Below are 20993 nucleotides of genomic sequence, written 5' to 3'. Positions count from 1 at the left end.
CTTTCAGTTTCAGGAATGGGCCAGGTGTATGGAGATCTCACAGGCTTGTTTTTTTTTGGCTGCATCAGATTTTCCTTGCATCATGCGTACCAGTTGTGGCCCATGGGCTCAATAGTTGCAGGACGTGGGATCTTAGTTCCCTGACCAGGGACTGAACATGTGTCCCCTGCATTGCAAGGCGGATTCTTAACTGCTGGACCACCAGGAAGTCCCTCGCACAGCCTTCTGAGGCAGACAGACTTGGTCAAGCCCTAGCTCAACCACTTACCAATGTTATTATTCCCCTTCATCCTGCAACCTCACTGGGAGGGAAAGCTCTCCAAGGCTAGAAGAGTTAAGTGGTCTCGAGGGGTGGAGAAAGGGAAGGAACAGAATGAGTCTGACTGGAATTCTGTCAAAAAGTTGTTCAAGGAAACATCAAACAACCTCCACCCTCTCGGTCTCTTCAACTAGTTGCTTTGGGGCCTCCTTTTCCTTGAAAGTGAAGTTCCAGGGAGATAAACATCCACGGAAAGCAACAGGTCTGGAGGCAAATGTGACCCCACCAGCCGAAAAACAGTCTTTCCCGCCCTGCTCTCAGGCGGGGTCCGTAATAAGGACTGAGGAAGTGACCTTTTCTCAGGAAGTGGGTGGACGAATGACCTAGAATTCAACCCTTCCCTTCGTGGAAGAAACCTATTGACTAAAGGAGGAAAGTTGTCGAATGTGCTCCTCTCAGGGCAGAAGGAAAAGGGAGTGGCAGGAACAAGTTACTGTCCAGCAGTAGGTTTTAGAATATATTAACAGAAGAGAAACATTTTCTACAAATGGGCACCTGTTTCCTCTGAGGCGAGAACTGGCCCCTTTAAAGAGGAGGCTGAAAATTTTCTCTGGAAAATGTAGCCTCTACTTTTATAATTGTCCCAGTTGGACACCAAGAGGGATTTTTTCATGTGATATGGATGTGTTATTTATTGACTATGTTTTGTTTTCCATCACCTTCTATTGAAACTGTTGGGATTCAGACTCAGTAGGGCGTGAAGACTCCGGACTAGACTGAGAGTGGCGAGACTGATGAGGGAGCTGACCTAAGGACTGGAGGAAGATTGGGCACGAACAGCTAACTCAACTGTGTTTGACTTTCTATGACTTTATTTGAATTTGCAGTTTTATTATGAAAGGAATATATGTACCCAGTCAACTTGATGTTTTTATTATAAAAGTAATTTAAATATCCAGTATATATATTACACAATGAATATAAGAACCTCGTGTGGAGGCATTCCAGCATTCTCTCCAGATCTGTGATCAGCTCCTTACATGTTCTTATGAAAAAGCATCTATGCATAGGTAACTAGGAGAGTGTATCATTTCTTTAAAAAACTCGCACAGAGCTTCCCTGGTGGCTCAGTGGTAAGGAATCCACCTGCCGATGCAGGAGACGCAGGTTCCATCCCTGATCCAGAAAGGTCCCACATGCCGAGGAACAGCTGAGCCTGTGCACCACAATTATGGAGCCTCTGCTCTAGAACTCGGGAGCCACAGCTGTCAAAGCTCACACGCCCTAGAGCCTGCGCTCTGCAACAAGAGAAGCCCAAGAAGCACAGTGGGGAGTAGCCCAGGCAGCAACGAAGACCCAGCACAGCCCAGCATAAACAAGCAAACATTATTAAAACAGAAGCAAAGACCTCCCCCAAAAACAGAAATCTCACACAAATGGAGTCATGCTCTGCACACTGTGATACATCTTACCTTTCTCACCTAAACATCTTCCGTGGAGATCATTCTTTTCATTGGAATGGCTGTATGTCCCAGTTTGCCTGGGACAGTCCATCCTGTATAATTATCAACAGATTCCCCCTCTCAAAGCATCCTGGTTTGGATAAATCTCTCTACTTATCAGGTCAAATAGATTTCATGCCTTGCTTTTAGTAAGTTTCATAGAATGTCACACCATGGGCACCTCAAATACTAATATAACTAATCACCCATCCCGCAGTTCAGTTCAGTCGCTCAGTCATATCTGACTCTTTGCGACCCCATGGACTGCCCCATGCCAGACTTCCCTGTTCATCACCAACTCCCAGAGCTTGCTCAAACTCATGTCCATCCAGTCAGTGATACCATCTAACCATCTCATCCTCTGTTGTCCCCTTCTCCTCCAGCCTTCAATCTTTCTCAGCATCAGGGTCTTTTGCAACAAGACAGTTCTCATCAGGTGGCCAGAGTATTGGAGTTTCAGCTTCAGCATCTGCCCTTTCAATGAATATTCAGGACTGGTTTCCTTTAGGATGGACTGGCCTGATCTCCTTGCAGTCCAACGGACTGTCAAGAGTCTTCTCCAACACCACAGTTCAAAACCATCCACCCATCTATGGGCACAGGATATTTCTTATTTTACCTATTAGAAACCATTCAGCTTCCTTGTACATTCATCTTTGAACATCTATTTCTGCTTTATTGACTATGCCAAAGCCTTTGACTGTGTGGATCACAATAAACTGTGGAAAATTCTGAAAGAGATGGGAATACCAGACCACCTGACCTGCCTCTTGAGAAACCTATATGCAGGTCAGGAAGCAACAATTAGAGCTGGACATGGAACAACAGACTGGTTCCAAATAGGAAAAGGAGTACGTCAAGGCTGTATATTGTCACCCTGCTTATTTAACTTATATGCAGAGTACATCATGAGAAACGCTGGGCTGGGAGAAGCACAAGCTGGAATCAAGATTGCTAGGAGAAATATCAATAACCTCAGATATGCAGATGACACCACCCTTATGGCAGAAAGTGAAGAGGAACTAAAAAGCCTCTTGATGAAAGTGAAAGAGGAGAGTGAAAAAGTTTGCTTAAAGCTCAACATTCAGAAAACAAAGATCATGGCATCTGGTCCCATCACTTCTTGGCAAATAGATGGGGAAACAGTGGAAACAGTGTCAGACTTTATTTCTGGGGGCTCCAAAATCACTGCAGATGGTGACTGCAGCCATGAAATTAAAAGATGCTTACTCCTTGGAAGGAAAGTTATGACCAACTTAGATGGCATATTGAAAAGCAGAGACATTACTTTGCCAACAAAGGTCCGTCTAGTCAAGGCTATGGTTTTTCCAGTGGTCATGTATGGATGTGAGAATTGGACTGTGAAGAAAGCTGAGCGCAGAAGAATTGATGCTTTTGAACTGTGGTGCTGGAGAAGACTCTTGAGAGTCCCTTGGACTGCAAGGAGATCCAACCAGTCCATCCTAAAGGAGATCAGTCCTGGGTGTTCATTGGAAAGACTGATGCTGAAGCTGAAACTCCAGCACTTTGGCCACCTCATGTGAAGAGCTGAGTCACTGGAAAAGACCCTGATGGTGGGAGGGATTGGGGGCAGGAGGAGAAGGGGACGACAGAGGATGAGATGGCTGGATGGCATCACTGAGTTGATGGACATGAATTTGAGTGAACTCCGGGAGATGGTGATGGACAGGGAGGCCTGGCGTGCTGCGATTCATGGGGTCGCAGAGTCGGAGACGACTGAGCAACTGAACTGAACTGAGCTGAATTGAAAAGGTTACATGTGCAGGATAAATTCCTGGCAGTGAGACTTGCTGGGTCAAATTGTGCCTTTTACATTTTGTTCTGTGAAAATAATATTTACATTTACTTTTTAATGGAGGCATAATAGTCTGTGGTATGAATTTGGTACCAGTAATTTATCTATCTTTTACATCTTTTGAAAACGTGAGCAAAATTCCTCTCCTAAAAGGAGAAACTGCTGGCGGAGGGACTAGCCCAGAGCAGTCTTCCGGGCGCCTCTCTCACTCTCATAGCCCAGACACCCCACACCTCTGGGCTCCCGTTGGACTAGAGCACTGTCCCCTCTCACGATTACAGCAGATTCTTCTCTGACTCCTTCTCTCTCCTGTAGGTGCCCAGCCCTCTTCCAGGAGGCACGGCCTGACTGCCCCCTTACCGAGCCCCCTAAGACTTGGCTGGGGCCTCTTGTGCGTACTCTCACAGAGTTCGATACTTCTGTCCCTGCACTCATCCCATTGAACCTTAATCCCTTTTTAACTTCCGTCTTCTGAGTTGAGCTCTGGATTCATTTCCTATTGCTGCTGTCACAAATCACCACAAACAGTGACTGACAACAATACAGGTTCACTATCTTATAGTTGTGAAGGTCAGAAGTCTAAAATGGGTTTCACTGAAACCGAGGTGGTGGCACAACTGGGCTCCTTTTGGAGGCTCCAGGCAGAATCTGCTTTCTTGCCTTTTCCAGTTTCTAGATGCTTAGCACATGGCTTCTTCCATCTTCGAAGCCAGCAGTGGAATTCCCTGACAGTCCAGAGGTTAGGACTATGAGCTTCTGGTGCGAGTGGCCTGGGTTCAATCCTTGGTCAGGGAATTAAGATTCCATAAGACATGTGGCAAGGCCAAAAAAAAACCCAAAAAAACTGAAAAGCCAGCAATGGCTGGTTGAGTCTTTCCTATGTCACATCACTCAGACACCAGCTCTCCTGTCCCTTCCACGTTTAAGGATTGTGCGACTACACAGATCCCACCTAAATAAGCCAGGATACCCTCCCTACTTTAGGGAATTCCCTGGTGGTCCAGTGGTTAGGACCTGGTGCTTTTGTTGCTGCGACCTGGGTCTGATCCCTGGCCGGGGAACTAAGATCCCACAAGTCACGTGGCATGGCCAAAAAAAAAGTCAGTTGGTGAGCAATCTTAACTTCCATTTGCAACCTTAATTCTCTTTGCTGGGTAGCAGAGTATGTCCACAGCGTCCATGGATTAGGACACGGACATCTTTGGGTGCCTCTATTCTGTCTACCACAGGCTCCAAGCTCTGCAAGGGCAGAAGGCAGATCATAGTCTCTATCATATGCCCAGTACGTGGAACATGGTAAGTATTCATTAGTTAGTTAGTTAGTGTTAGTTGCTCAGTCATGCCCGACTCTTTGCGACCCCATGGACTGCAGCCCACCAGGCTCCTCTGTCCATGAGATTTTCCAGGCAAGGATACTGGCGTGGGTTGCCATTTCCTTCTCCAGGGGATCTTCCCAACCCAGGGGTCGAACCCAGGTCTCCTGCACTGCAGGCAGATTCTTTACCGACTGAGCTACAAGGGAAGCCCAAATATTCATTAACTATTTATCAATCCACTGCTCCTTACCCTGCATGATTCTTGCAGGTCAGATAAAACGGGGTGCCTGAAGGGTTCTGCCAGAAGGCATACTGTTGTCTGCTCATCAAAGTGAGCAAGAAAACCTCATGGCGGAGACTAGAGACTCCTTTTCCAACACAACTCTTTTTATCCTGAGGGAGTTGAAGACCAGGTCAGTCACATATGTGGTTCAGAGTAGGGACCATTTCATCTGTCTGCATGTTCCCCAACCCAGAGCCTGGCACACTTTAGAACTCAGTGCATTTTTGTGGAGGGGTCAGGGTGGGTGGAAGCCCAACTGGGGCAGAAAAACTGACAGCAAGGATTCCACTAGGGCATTGGTCAGAGTGGGAGGCTTAGAGGCCAGCTGGGGTGAATGTGTGAGCAAGGTTTCCAAAGCAGACAGTGCTGTATCAGTCAGGCCCCAAGAGCCAGCGTGGAGAATGAGGTCAGGCAGGAAGTCGGACAAGGCAATGCAACATGGATGGCAGGGGAGAGGGCAGGGGCAGGGCTGGGTTCAGGAAGCTGGGAGGAGGTGGAGGTTAAAACTGAGGGGCACATCGGGAACCTGGAGGAGACTAGGAACGAACTTGACCACACCAGCTTCCTGCGCCGTGCCCCAGTTTTGCGTTGTTTCTGTGATAAGAGTCAGTTCAGCCTGGCCGGAGGGCCCTGGTCAGCGGATGGTGCCCCAGGTCTGGGAGCAGGAACAGCAGCTGTGAGGGACCATAAACCAGACATGGGCAGGAGTCAACAGGAAGCTGTCACAGTAGATACAAAACTGTATATGACACAGTCACCCCCCTTGGGAAATTAGAGTCCAGGGCAATAGTCAGGCACTGCCCAAATTTTATATAAGGTAGGAGATGAGAATGAAGGGTGATTAAACAGAAAGCTTTTTAAAAAAATCCTCTTTAACCTTCCCAGTATGTACAGTAAATGTTATTCCCTCCATTTTATAGATGAGAATTGTGAGGCTCAGAGAAGGTAGGTTATTTGCCCAAGATCACACCGCTAATCAATGGAAGAGCCAGGATACAAAGTCAATATCCTGTGAATTTGTATCCTTCTCTTACTCTTTAGAGGCCACACTTCTAAAGTCTATCCCATAAAAGCAGAGGCTATTTTTCTCTATAGCCAAGCATGTGCTTAGCAGCTCAGTCATGTTCGACTCTTTGCGACCCCGTGGACCGTAGCCTGCCAGGATCCTCTGTCCATCGGGATTCTCCAGGCAAGAATACTGGAGTGGGTTGCCAATAATGCCAGGCATATAGTAGGCATTCAGTAAACGCTTATTAAATGAATGACACTTCTGAAGTAAATTTAATTCTTACGCTCCTTTACTCTACACACGTTTCTGTTATAACTCTGAGTCAGTACTAAGGCCTTGGTAGAATAAACACATTTCACTCATTCCAAACAGAACTTGAAATAGAATAGGTATTTGGTTCTGAGCTTGCTTTCCTGTCAAGCTGTGAGCTCCCGGGAGACAGGAACTATACCCTACCAACTTTTTCACCGAGCACACAGTAGGTGTTCAGTAACTAGGAGTATGAACAAGTGAAGTTTAACTTGGCAGTGTTGCAATCAATGGACTGGAGAGGGGACAAAGAGAATCTGGGCTGAAATGTGGGGCCCTCTTTTCCTTCCCAGTATTAGTAGTGCCTGGCACCTTAAAAGTACTCATGAACATCAGTTGAACAAATGAGTGAATCCAGCGTTTACTCTAGTTCTAGTCATAACAGTAGAATCCTATCTACTCTGGGTAGTTCTAGAGGCAGCAGAGATATTATATTACATTCTAGGGACCTCTCAGGCCAAAGAATTTCACACTATGTCTACAGAATACCCCTGTCTCCAAAGAAACTGCAGTTCAGTTCCAAGTAGTTGTACCACAATCATAAACACAACCACAGAGGAATGGAAACAAACCACCAGAACACGATGAGTGGGAGGCCCAACTCCTCTCACCCAGTGGAGAGTATTTCTAAACAAAGGGGGATTACACCTGCTCCAGTTCCTGCCAAAAAAATAGAAAGCAAACCCAAGAAAATCAGACTGGCACCAAGTGAGAACCCAATGGGGCCAAACAGGAGGAAGTTTCCTGGAGGAGATTAATGTAAGATTCCAGGGATTAATGTAAGAGGTAGGAGGTTGACCTAGTTACACTGTCTTCAAGGAATATGATTGTAAAGTCTAATGGGTTGTCCAATTCAGGCCTATTATGTAACTGTAATCAGAGATAATAACAACTGACTTCCACTGAGTGATGATTATTGAATACCAGGCGCTGGGCTAAGTATTCTTTATCATTAGCTCACAGCAGCCCTGAGACCCGCTAAAACCAGGCAGGGAGGTAATCAAGTCACAAGAGGCATCCAGGTAGGTGGGAGAACAGATACGATCCACACAGTTGAGGACAGAAAGTTCAGAGGTCAGCAAAGAGACCCAGCACAGGTGTCTGCCTCACCTCCAGCCATTTAAGCTGATGATTCCCAAACACAAACCAGAGGCATCTCGGGAAATTTCCAAAAGATGGCTTTCTGGGTCCCACCCAGACTGCCTCAATCAAAATTTCTAAAAGCAGGGCCCAGAAATCTGTATTTTAATCTATATTTAAAAATCTCTATTTTTAAAAAAATCACTCTGGGACTTCCCCAGTGGTCCAGTGGCTAAGACTCCACACTGCCAATAAAGGAGGCCCAGGTTCAATCCCTGGTCAGAAACTAGATCCCACACACTGCAACTAAGAGTTCCCAGCAACTAAGATCCTGCAAGCTGCAACTAAGATCCAGGCAAACCGAATCTAAAAAATTGTTTTAATCACCCCGAATTCACACTCATTCACGTGTATGTATTCAACACGCATGGACTCTTAAAGGAAAATGCAAATACTAAAATAACTCAGGACCCTGCGGTGGACATGAGTCTGAGCACGCTCCGGGAGTTGGTGATGGACAGGGAAGCCTGGTGTGCTGTGGTCCATGGGGTCGCAAAGAGTTGAACACGACTGGGTGACTGAACTGAACTGCACTGCGTTGGCTTGTTCCCAAACTGCTTCCTTATAATCCTAGATCTGTTCTCAGTCTCCTCTGACTCTCTGTGACCCCATGGACTGTAGCCCGCCCGTCTCCTCTGTCCATGGGATTTCCCAGGCAAGAATACTGGAGTTGGTTGCTATTTCCTGCTCCAGGGGATCTTCCCGACCCAGGGATCGAAACGGCATCTTTTGTGTCTCCTGCATTGGCAAGCGGATTCTTTGCCACTGAGCCACCTGGGAAGCCCCAGTCTTAAATCTACCTGGTTACAAATTCTTGGCTCTGAAATCCTAGCATTCCGGGGCTGGTGGAGCTGGTGTTTCTCTGGATGACATTCAGTCTTTGAATCTGAATCTGTCCCTAGATCCCTCAGATTAACTTGACTCCTTTGAGATTTTGTGCCATCTGATGCTGGGAAAGACTTAAGGCAAAAGGAGGAGGGAGTGGCAGAGGAGGAGATGGTTAGATAGCATCACCAGCTCAATGGACATGAGTCTGAGCAAACGCCGGGAGATACTTCAGGAGATAGTGAAGGACAGGGAAGCCTGATATGCTGCAGTCCAAACAGTCACAAAGATCTGGGCATAACGTAGTGACCAAACAACAACAACAACAAAAATCTCAGGTGGTTCTTCCTCCCACCCCAGCTGTCTGCATCTGGCCAAAGCAGTGCAGAGTCCCACAAGAGAGGATGGTGGTGAGGATACTTCTCAGGGTACCAGCAATGAGAGCATCACACAGTAAGATAAGGGCACTACATGACCAGGCCCAACCAAAGGCTTGATATCTGCTTTCTATCTGGAGAGGAATCCCACAGCAGTCCTGAGCCCACAGACGAGGAGGTGCAAGTGAGGAGAATCAGAAGTCTGAGCTTGCAGGTCAAGCTAGGATCATCTCAACAAGCTTCTCAGGTTCTGAATCCTTCTCCTGCATCAGTAGTCATCTCCACCCGTCCCTGTCTGTCTTTACCACAGGCAAACACCTCTGCTCAGTCTTGGCAACCGTCCACAACCCACAGACAAAAATAGCCCGGCTGGCCTCTGCAAGCACTTTGCTTTCGCTGATGAGAAACAAACGCCCATTTGGTTTACTTTCCCTTCAAAAGTCCAGGAAGCCTCTTGACAGAAGATATTGGGATGGTTTAGTGAAGGCCAAGGGTTTAAGTTTTGAAACCTAAACCATTTGACAGGCCCTGTGAAGGTGATGAAAGCCGAGAAACTTATGGTCAATTTGAAACTCTTGCACTTTCTCATTCACTACACGTGGTAAGACATTCATCACGGTTGCTTAGACGCAGGAAAAAATCTAACTCCAGTGAGGCACTGGAATAAAGAACTTTCTACTAAAGCCTTCCATGGGATGAAGAGTTGGCCCTGGGAAGTGCGAAATCATTTCCACTGGATGTGACTCTGACTCATTATTTGTCAGCCTTGTCACAGATACGAGGTTGGAGCCTGATGACCTTTGAGATAGCTTTCAATCCCTAATTCCATGACTCTGATTATTATCACTATAACCTTTAAAGGCTTGCGGTAAAGGATAGTGGCTTGTGATAGAGCACAGAGAACGTGTGAGCTCAGAAAAGGCATAGTTGAGAACCAGAACTAGTCGTGTTCTAAGGGATATTCCTGCAAAGCTCTGAGGCCATAATAATTTACTAGAATATAATCCTAAGAATATTCCTGGATATTTCAGTGAGAATCCAGACAGCTTCATCTCTGAGCTTTCCTGATAGCTCAGTTGGTAAAGAATCCGTCTGCAGTGCAGGAGACCCTGGTTCGATTCTTGAGTTGGTAAGATCCCCTGGAGAAGAGAAAGGCGATCCACTCCAGTATTCTGGCCTGGAGCATTCCATGGACTGTATAGTCCATGGGGTTGCAAAGAGTCAGACACAACTGAGCGACTTTCACTTTTCACTTTCATCTCTGAGCAGTGTCTACTAATCAGCTCTCTGTTTTTAAAATAGTCCAAGTCAGTCTTACACACACTCTTCTCTCTGAAACATTCTCACCTATCTGCACGTCTTGTTCCCTCTTCTCCTTCAGGTATTCACTTAGTTGTCACATTTGTGGTGAAGCCTTCCTGCTGCTGCTGCTAAGTCACTTCAGTCGTGTCCGACTCTGTGCGACCCCATTGACGGCAGCCCATCAGGCTCCCCCGTCCCTGGGATTCTCCAGGCAAGAACACTGGAGTGGGTTGCCATTTCCTTCTCCAATGCATGAAAGTGAAAAGTGAAAATGAAAGTGAAGTCGCTCAGTCGTGTCGACTCTTAGTGACCCCATGGACTGCAGCCTACCAGGCTCCTCCGTCCATGGGATTTTCCAGGCAAGAGTGCTGGAGTGGGGTGCCATTGCCTTCTCCAACCATTCTATTTATCCAGCCTGCCTGTTAGTTGTAGAGTTTAGACTATTTATATTTAGTGTAATTATTGACAGAACTGGCTTCTAAGTCAACTCTCTTGCTGTTTATATTCAATTTACCCCATTTGTTCTCTGTTCTGTTTTTTTTCAATCTCTCTTCCTGCTTTCCTTTGTATACAGCAAAAAAACAAACTTTTTAAAGTGTTCTATTTTGTCTTCTCTATTGACATTTTAGCTATTTGTCATGAGATTTTTGTTTATTTTAGTGGATGAAATTACAATATGCATGCTTAACTTTTCACAGGTATCTCTTGAAATCAAGATATTATATATTATAAATATTATATCACTTCATGTATAAGGTAAGAAACATACAATGATATATTTTACCCCTTCTGGCTTTTGTGCTATTGTAATACACTTAATTATTTCTACACGGTTTATAAGCCCCATAAATTGTTTACTTGTAGTTAAAAATCAGTTGTGTAAGTTCATGAATTTCTATTTTATTAAATGACTTACAATCTATTACTATTATTATTTTTTATCTTTAAATTGTCCATACATATGACCAGTAGCAATTTCTTCAAGTTATCTCCTGTGTCCTTATGGTTTGACTCCATCATTCTCTGAGTAATTTCTTACTTTTAGTAATAGGATCTAGAATCATCTTATACTCCTTGCCTTGGCCCCTACAGTAGCCATTTCTCTGAGGAGACTTGACTCCTTTTAGCGGAAGGTGATATTCATAAGTCAGGATCTGGGTATTTAGTGTGCTCATTGCTACTGGAGAGTCATTTATTACTTCTAAGGCCCCCGTCCTTGTAATAGACAGAATTAGGAAAAGATAAACATATACACACATGCACATCTGTATATCTATTTCCATGTCTGCCTACTAAAAACCATGAGTTCTCACCAATACTTCCAGTTTCAATTTAGTATCACAGGGTTTCTCTTAGCCTTACCCTTCTCATATTTGGAATTCCTTTCACTAACAATGAGTCACTTTCATTATCCTTAATATATTACATGTTGGCTCAGTTCTCTTGAATGTAACCAATACCCTGGCTACTCTGGGGCCAGTTCTTGGTCCTGCAGTCACTGATTCCCGTCAGTGGGATCCTTCCCCTCTAATCCCTGCTGACCATGTTGGAACAAAAACCCAGGCGCTGATGAAGGGCTCAGTAGGCCTGACATAGAAGCAGAGGAAATGGCTAGATTAATCCAAGGCTGATGATTGATAAAGAAGAAGTGACAGGAAAATCTGGGAGCCTGGATGCTAAGAATGCCAGAGGATAGGCCATGAATTTCAGGCAGGATATAGAAGGAAGATAGACCAGGAGGTGTGCTGAAGTGGGAGAAAATGGAGGGGTGGAAACACCAGAGATCCCGATAAAGTCAGAGAATACATATGAGGGAGATCATTCTGAGGACCCAGTCGTTTCCAGCTAGCCAGTCAAATGTCTGATCATATCTATACATAAACGGGGCTACAGTGAGACCTGACTCCATTAGAACTCTTATTGTCAAGCGAGTCACATCCGGGAGACTTGCCGTTAAGCAGACATTTTTCCAAACAGGGATTACAGGTGCTTCCCCTCCAGTAAATTGAGTCCCCTGGAGCAGAAGTGAAGGAAGCACATGTACACTCACACACAGACTGAGTATAATCCTGGCCCCCAATCAACACCATCAGGAAGCCAGAATCCGAGGCAAGCCCCTGTCCTAAAATGACTCTTTCGTGATCAGATTCCACAGGTTCTCAGAGAGAAAACACCCACACGGAGCTTCTGCAGGTTCCTGAGCCCAGAAGCCACACGGTCCCCAGGGACAAATCCAGGACAAGCCACAAGTATGCCAAAACCGCGTGACACACGTGGTGTGTACACTGTCAACGCTGCCTTCTCAGATCCTCCCACTCTCTCCTTCCCCCGCTGCGTCCGCAAGTCCAATCTCTAGGTCTGCGTTGGCTCAAGAGGGAGGGGATGTGTATGTAGTTACGACTGACTCATGCCGGTGTTGTTGTACGGCAGAAGACACTGTAAAGCAATCATCCTCTAATTAAATATATATATATGATATATATATTTTAAAAAAGTAAAGTAAAAGAATACAGTCCCCAAAATAAAAAAACAGTCTGATGGAACAGTGGGTACATCTGCTACATGGGAGCAGGTCAGGGCCAAGGCAGAGTCACGTCTCCATTCAAAGCCAGGCGCTTGGTACCACTTGGCAACGTCTCCGAGTGCCCCTTTCCTCCTTCATTCCCTACGGTGGCTATTCAAGACCTCTCTTAGAAGGCAGCCTTGGGGCTTCCCAGGTGGTCCAGTGGTTAAGAATTCACCCTGCAATGCAGGGGACATGGTTTGATCCCTGGTCTGGAAACTAAGATCCCATGTGCCACAGAGCTACTAAGCCTGCACACCCAAGTTCATGTGCCACAACAAAAGATCCGCATGAGGAAATAAAGATCCTGGGTGCTGCGACTAAGACACAACAGAGCCAGATGAATGCACATTTTAAAAAGCAGATGAAGACAGCCTTGCTGGCTTCAGTAACAGACACCAAGACTATCAGTCATGAACTTTCTCCATCTCCTCTCTCTCTCTGCACCTACAAATTATTGCATTTATACTTACTGAACACTTCTCTCCTTCCCCAGGCACAGGAAGACATGTCCTGTCCAAGGCTAATTCCCCAAACTGCTCTCATACTCACTTCCCTTCTCCCTCTTGGAAACATTTGCTGCCGTTCTCACCCACAAACCCGTTCAGACTCTTTCCCAAAAGCCTTGAACAAGCAAACCTCACGAGCGCATGAAACCTCACTTTCAGCTTTCCTCGTTCTTCTCTTATCCTGTTTTCTTTTCTCAGGTTTCCTGGTCCTCTGGTCCTTAGCCCCCTGTCGGCGTCTTTACTAGTGTTTTCTCGGCACTGACTGTGCCCTGGAATCATCTGCAATATGTGCCTAGAGATTGTGATTCAGCCTGAGCTTCGGCATCAGTATTTTGCAGAGGCTACACGTCCTCCACTCAGTCGCTTTTCCTCCTTTGTTGCTCGTTTCAGGAATGGCACACCTCTCCATCCACTCATTTAATCTAGAAATCTTGCCTTCTCCTCCTCTTCCAATCAATCACTACATCCTATCAATCTACCTCCTTGGAGGGCGTGCATGTATGATCAGTCATATCTGACTCTTTGCGAAACTGTGGACTCTTGCCCACCAGCCTCCTCTGCCCACAGAATTTTCCAGGCAAGAATACTGGAGTGGGTTGCCATTTCCTACTCCAGGGGATCTTCCCAACCCAGGGATCAAACCGAAATCTCTTGTGTCTCCTGCACTGGTAGGAGATTCTTGACCACTTGGGAAGCCCCAACGTATCTCCTTACTATTTCTTACTATGTCCTTCTACATCTCTCCATCTCCAATTGTCATTACCTCCTTCAACCCCTCGTCATTTCTTACCTGGATGATTGAAATGCCTTTGTAGTTGATCTTGCCTCCAATCTTGCCTCACTCCAGTCTTTGTATTATTTTTGTTGTTCCACAATGAAAAAGGGCTTCCCTGATAGCTCAGTTGGTAAAGAATCCGCCTTCAATGCAGGAGACCCTGGTTTGATTCCTAAGTTTGGAAGATCTGCTGGAGGAGGGATAGGCCACGCCCTCCAGTATTCTTGGGCTTCCCTTGTGGCTAAGCTGGTAAAGAAATCTACTTGCAATGTAAATCTACTTGCAATGTGGGAGACCTGGGTTTGATCCCTGGATTGGGAAGAGCCCCTGAAGAAGCAAAGGGCTACCCACTCCAGCATTCTGGCCTGGAGAATTCCTACAGTCCATGGGATCACAGAGTCAGACACAACTGAGCAACTTTCACTTTCACAATGAAAATAGCTTTGTTGTTTTTTCCCGATTATATAAATAATACAAATCAATATAAAAATTAAAACACTCATACAAACATAAGGAAGAAAGAAATGATCACCTGAAATCCTCCTCCCTCTGATAGCCCCGTTCCCCATTAATGTTGTGATGGTCATCCCTATGGGCTCCTTTTTTTATTGATCGATCATGTGATAGAAGGGTCTAAATCTTATCCCTCCTTGGGATTCAGATGGATGGCCCTGAGGGAGGAATAATTTTAAGTAGGAACAAACAGAGCCTGGAAGGAGTGAATATATAATTGGAAACAAATGGAATTATATCATAATGCTTTGTTTTGAATAAAGGACACCTTTTATTTAGATACTTTTTTTGTACCTTCCTTCCAGTCTCTTTCTGTACTTCCTGCACCCCCACACCCACCCCAAGTAATCAATGCTAAGAATGAGTACTTTCATACTTTTTCTTCATTATAATCATAATTATATTTGGTCCTTCATTATAGTGACCAAACTACAGGCGTTTAGTCACTTGAGGTTTTATCCTTGCACGTACAAAGTCCAGGGCTCCATAAAGTGATCAGGGAGCCAGGTTCCATTTGCCTTGTAGTCTTTCACACTTCATATCTTCAAAGCCATAAAATAACTGTAAAAATACCAACTAGCACATCCTTATTTCAGATAAGAAAAGGGGAAGACCAGGAGTAAAAATGAACTTCAGCAAACACTCCATCCAAAACTTCCACTTATATCTCATTGGTCACTCCTATCTGCAAGGCGGGCAACACACACACACACACACACACACACACAAGGTTTTAGGGTTGTTGTTTTGCTATCAGTGAAGTGAAGTGAAGTGAAGTCACTCAGTCGTGTCTGACTCTTTGCGACCCCATGGACTGTAGCCTACCAGGCTCCTCCGTCTATGGGATTCTCCAGGCAAGAGTACTGGAGTGGGTTGCCATTTCCTTCTCCAGGGGATCTTCCCAATCCAGAGACTGAACCCGGGTCTCCCACATTGGAGGCAGACACTTTAGCCTCTGAGCCACCAGGGAACTGCCTGCGTTCTCTAAAAATTGGATCAGAGTACATATACACCTTTGCATATAGCTTTTGCCACTTAATCACACTTCATGGAAATCCCTCTAAGTCAATGAGTATAATCTAACATATTCTTAAAGCTAAACAACTCTTCACAGACTGTGTACATCAATACGTTTTCAGTCATTCCCCTAACAGTGGGATTTCACTGTTTTCAGTGTTTTGCCAACCATAAATAATATAGCAATAAACACTTCCCTACATATATCCTTTGTCCTTTGCTTTTGCACTTGACACCGAATAATACAGGGATGAGAGACACCAGTTCTCCACGCAGTCCAAAATCTGTATGTAACCTGTGCGTTGTGTTAATCTCTCAGTCCTATCCAACTCTTCGCAACCCCATGTGCTTGCTGGAGGCTGCCAGGCTCCTCCATCCATGGGATTCTCCAGGCAAGAATACTGGAATGGATTGCCAGTTCCTTCTCCAGGGGATCTTCCCGACCCGGGCATTGAATCCGGGTCTCCCACATTGCAGGCAGACTCTCTACCATCTGAGCCACCATACTTTGCCTGCTATATATATGGGTGCCTGCATGCTAAGTCGCTTCAGTTACACCCAACTCTTTGCGACCATATGGACTGTAGCCTGCCAGGCTCCTCTGTTCATGGGATTCTCCAGGCAAGAATACTGGAGCTGGGTGCCATTTCTTCTTCAGGGGATCCTCCCAACCTAGGGATCGAACTCACGCCTCTTATCTCTCCTGTATCAGCTGGCAGTTTCTTTACCACAAGCGCCACCTGGGAAACAGCTCCTGTCTTTTTGCGTGTCTGCTGATTCAACCAACCACAGATCGTTTACTACAGTATTTACTACAGAAGAAAAAAAAAAAACAGCCCATTAAGGATCCACGAAGTTCAAACCCATATTGTTCAAGGGTTAACTATGATTCTATAGGGTCAATTAGTACCAATGGGATTGCTGGGATAAAGGACATATGTGTTAAATTTTTATAGTCTTTGCCTGATTGCCAAAGAGTTTGTAGCAATTTATATTTCATCTAGCAATGTACAAATGTTTCTTCTTTCTTGTTACCAGGAGTAGGTGTTATCTTTCTTAATTTTTACCAAATTGAAGGGTAAAAAGTAAAATTACATTATTGCTTTAATTTTCTTTAGCATATTTTAAGTACATTTACTGGATATTTAGATGTTCTCTTCCATGAATTGCATATTCATATCATTTATCCATTTCTACCAAGTTTGTCTTTTCTTACCAGTTTCTGGGAGCTCCATGTATATTGTGGATATTAATCACTAATTAGTATAGTGCAGTTAGTATGCTAATATACTACATGAAAACTTTATCGGATCCTCCTTGCTTACAGAATAAAGTCAATGTACTTTAACAAAGCCAGATGTGGGGACCTCCCAGACAGTCCAGTAGTTAAGACTCCATCCTTCCACTGCATGGGGCACAGGTTCGATCCCTAGTCAGGGAACTAAGAACTATATGCTGCATGGTATGGCCAAAAAATAAAAATAAAACACTTTCAAAAAGCCAAATGTGTTGTCTGAGCAGGAGATGGTGTTCAGATACCTTTGATAAGAATGGTTGGGCCACTGCCTTCCCTCCATGTATCCATTTACACCTGTTGATTGACACAGAAGTTGAACAGTACAACCTATGAGAAAGAGTCTGAACCTTATTCCTGATTGGATCAGTCACCTGATGAACTGGGGTGGCACTGAGGGAGGCATGATCATAGGTAGTGAGGCCTGAGAACTCAGCAGTCATAGGGAAGAAGGGATCTGCCTCCCTGAATTCATCTAGCATTTGGGCCCAAGTGCCCAAGGAGGATGGTGTTCCGGGTTTGCAGTGGAAGCTAGCTCTAGGACTTATCTCCGTTAGCCGTGTTGGCAGCATGTGTGGCTCCCGGAAGAAAGGCTTGTGTGGATGTTTAAAGAGCTAGTTCTGTGAAGCTGAGCAGCCTTGCTGTGGACCCTTATATGACTCGTATCCGGTAAGAGCATTTTCCTTCACACTTTGCTAGGGCAGTGCAGTAATCTCTGCACTTCAGATGCAGCAGTAATGCTCCAATTTCAACATATGAAGCGCCTTAATCTGCTAGGTATTTGTTCCAGTCTTGCATTGGCACCGTTGCAGAAGCACCAAGGCCTGGGACTGCAGTATTGCAGCCTGGCTAGAGATGGTAGTGAGGGATGACCTAGGTTGTTTCACTGAAGCATGGACGTACTCCCCAAAGAGTCCCCTGATGGGAAGGACACTGAACTCTGCCTCCAAGATCTTGTCTTCCTGTGGTCAAGTTAATAGGATGCAGAGTACACGGGAGCTGGGTGTTGATGCCAGTGGGATTGCTTCTATATACACTGACTGCTGCTGCTGCTAAGTCACTTCAGTCGTATCCGACTCTGTGCAACCCCATAGACGGCAGCCCACCAGGCTCCGCCATCCCTGGGATTCTCCAGGCAAGAACACCGGAGAGGGTTGCTATTTCCTTCTCCAGTGCATGAAAGTGAAAAGTGAAAGTGAAGTCACTGAGTCATGTCCAACTCTCAGCGACCCATGAACTGTAGCCCACCAGGCTCCTCCGTCCATGGGATTTTCCAGGCAAGAGTACTGGTGTGGAGTGCCATTGCCTTCTCTGTATACACTGACGGGTAAGGCCCAAAGCTGGTCACATATAACAGAGTTTGCCCAACTCTCATCTCCTGCATTTTCTCTGTTGCTCCCTAAGTTCTGGGTGTGTTGAGCCAGTAGTAAATTCCTTCAAGCCTCATACCTTCTTTGTTGACTATAACTCCACAAGTATTTCTTTCTTTTCCTGAAACACCCATCCCTTCAGCCATATTATTTATTGGCTAGCTCCTGTCAGCCACCATCTCCTTCAGGAAGTCCTTCTTGATTCCTCCAATCCTGGTGTGAGATCTCTGCTTAATGCTCTCCTAACATCCTGTGTGCTGACATACCCCACTCCTGTCAGAAGGGGAGCTAGTTTCTTCATCACGGAGTGCAATGCCTGACGTATTAATGGATGCTCAACGATGCTTGTTAAATAAGAGAATTAAGGAATGAAAAATTAAATATCAGTGTGTGTTTGATGCTCTACTCATTTCTTCTAAGAGAAATAAAAAGCATGTATCCCTTGCCCTCCAGTGACTGACAACCCAATTGAGGAGACAGACGGTTTTGTGTTTGTTTTTTTTTTTAAACTACTAAATAATTATATACATTTAAGATTAAATGTAAGAGCAAAAAAGGAATCAAGATTAGAAAAGAAGAAGTAAAACTCTCACTATTTGCAGATGACATGACACTATACATAGGAAGCCCTAAAGATGCCACCAGAAAATTACTAGAGCTAATCAATGAATAAAGTCACAGGATATAAAATTAATACACAGAAGTCCCTTGCATTTCTATACACTAACAATGAAAAATCAGAAAGACAAATTAAGGAAACAATCCCACTCACCATTGCAACAAAAAGAATAAAATACTTAGGAATAAATCTACCTAGAGAGAGAAAAGACCTGTATGCAGAAAACCATAAGACACTGAAGAAAGAAATCAAAGACGACACAGGTGGAGAGACACACCATGTTCTTGGGCTGGAACAATCAATACTGTGCAAATGACTGTACTACCCAAAGCAATCTACAGATTCAGTGAAATTCCTATCAAACAACCAATGGTATTTTTCACAGAACTAGAAGAAATAACTTCACAGTTTGTATGCAAATACAAAAGACACTTAAACGCCAAAGCAATCTTGAGAAAGAGGAAAGGAGCTGTAAGAATCAACTTTCCTGACTTCAGACTGTACTACAAAGCTATAATTATCGACAATGGGCTTCCCAGATGGCACTAGTGGTAAAGAACCCCCTGCCAATGCAGGAGACATAAGAGATGTGGGTTCGATCCCTGGGTTAGGGAAGCTCTCCTCAAGGAGGGCACGGCAACACACTATAGTGCTCTTTCTTGGAGAATCCCAGGGACAGAGGAGCCTAGGGGGCTGCAGTCCATAGGGTCACACAGAGTTGGACGTGACTGAAGTGACTTCAGTTCAGTTCAGTTCAGTCGCTCAGTTGTGTCCGACTCTTTGCGACCTCATGAATCGCAGCACTCCAGGTCTCCCAGACCTAGCACACATCAAAACAATATGGTACTGGCACCAAAACAGAAATAAAGATCAATGGAACAAGATAGAAAGCCCAGAGATAAATCCACACATGTATGGGCACCTTATCTTTGACAAAGGAAGCAAGAGTATACAATGGAGAAAAGATAGTCTCTTCAATAAGTGGTGCTGGGAAAACTGGACAGCTACATGTAAAAGAATGAAATTAGAACACTTTTAGTCAAGGCTATGGTTTTTCCAGTGGTCATGTATGGACGTGAGAGTTGGACTGTGAAGAAAGCTGAGCGCAGAAGAATTGATGCTTTGGAACTGTGGTGTTGGAGAAGACTCTTGAGAGTCCCTTGGACTGCAAGGAGATCCAACAAGTCCATCCTAAAGGAGACCAGTCCTGGGTGTTCATTGGAAGGACTGATGCTGAGGCTGAAACTCCAGTACTTTGGCCACCTCATGCGAAGAGTTGACTCATTGGAAAAGACTCTGATGCTGGGAGGGATTAGGGGCAGAAGGAGAATGGGACGACAAGATGAGATGGCTGGATGGCATCACTGACTCGATGGACATGAGTTTGGGTGAACTTCGGGAGTTGGTGATGGACAGGGAGGCCTGGCGTGCTGCGATTCATGAGGTTGCAAAGAATCAGACATGACTGAGTGACTGAACTAATACCATACACAAAAATAAACTCAAAATGGATTGAAGACCTAAGTGTAAGACCAGAAACTATAAAACCCTTAGAGGGAAACATAGGCAGAATACTCTTTGACATAAATCACAGCAAGATCCTCTATGACTCACCTCCCAGAATAATGGAAATAAAAACAAAAATAAACAAGTGGAACCTAATTAAACTTAAAAGTTTTTGCACACTAGAGGAAATTATATAAAGTGAAACGATAATCCTCAGAATGGGAGAAAATAATAGGAAATGAAATAGCTTACAAAAGATTAATCTCCAAAATATACAAGCAGCTCATGCAGCTCAATACCAGAAGAGCAAGCAACCCAACCAAAAAGTGGGCAGAAGACCTAGACATACATTTCTCCAAAGAAGACAAACAGATGGCTAATAAACCCATGAAAAGATGCTCAACATCACTCAGTACTAGAGAAATGCAAATCAAAACTACAATGAGATATTACCCCACACCAGTCAGAATGGTCTTCATCAAAATATCTACAAACAATAAATGCTGGAGCGGGTATGGAGAAAAGGGAACCCTCTTGCACTGTTGGTGGGAATGCAAACTATCGCAGCCACTATGGAGAATAGTATGGAGATTTCTTTAAAAAACTAGGAATAAAACTACCATCAGTCCAGTTCAGTTCAGTCGCTCAGTCGTGTCCGACTCTTTGCGACCCCAAGAATTGCAGCACGC

This window comes from Budorcas taxicolor, chromosome 16 (assembly GCF_023091745.1).
Source record: "Budorcas taxicolor isolate Tak-1 chromosome 16, Takin1.1, whole genome shotgun sequence".
Lineage (NCBI taxonomy): Eukaryota > Metazoa > Chordata > Mammalia > Artiodactyla > Bovidae > Budorcas > Budorcas taxicolor.
The sequence above is the reverse complement of the archived record's forward strand: the minus strand, read 5'-3'. Positions refer to the sequence as shown.